Raw genomic sequence first — 546 nt, 5'->3', positions numbered from 1 at the left:
TGCAAGACTACTACAACCATCATCATCAAAAAGGTACAAGCATTTATAAGCAGTTGTCTACGCAAGATACTCAATATCTGTTCGCAAGTCACCATCAGCCACAACCTGCTGTGGCAGAGGACAACTCAACTCCTCGTTGAAGAGGAAATCAGAAAAAGATCCTGAAGGTGAAATAAGACATGCTGAGGAGATCATAAAACTGCATCACAAAGCATGCTCCAACACGGAATTCTCAAAGCAAAAAAGAGGCAAAGCAAGAAACACACTGTGCTGGAAATTGGAAGCAGACGTCACAAGAATGAATAAGACTTGGCAACAAATGGAAAGGAGAGCCTAGGACAAAGTAGATTCGAGATTACTTATCGACCGCCTATGCTTCAAGAGGGGTAAGAGGCTTAATTAAGTGAGTGACAGGAAAGAACAGAGTTATTTACGTTCACTGTTCGAGATGATATAGTCAGGGTGCGAGAAGTGAAATACGTCATATCAAAATAAAAGCTTCTGTTTGTTGTGTGTTTTAAATTATTTGAGACCAACAAAGCATTT

Source organism: Schistosoma mansoni, chromosome W (assembly GCF_000237925.1).
Source record: "Schistosoma mansoni strain Puerto Rico chromosome W, complete genome".
Taxonomy (NCBI): domain Eukaryota; kingdom Metazoa; phylum Platyhelminthes; class Trematoda; order Strigeidida; family Schistosomatidae; genus Schistosoma; species Schistosoma mansoni.
This window is presented reverse-complemented; position numbering follows the sequence as displayed.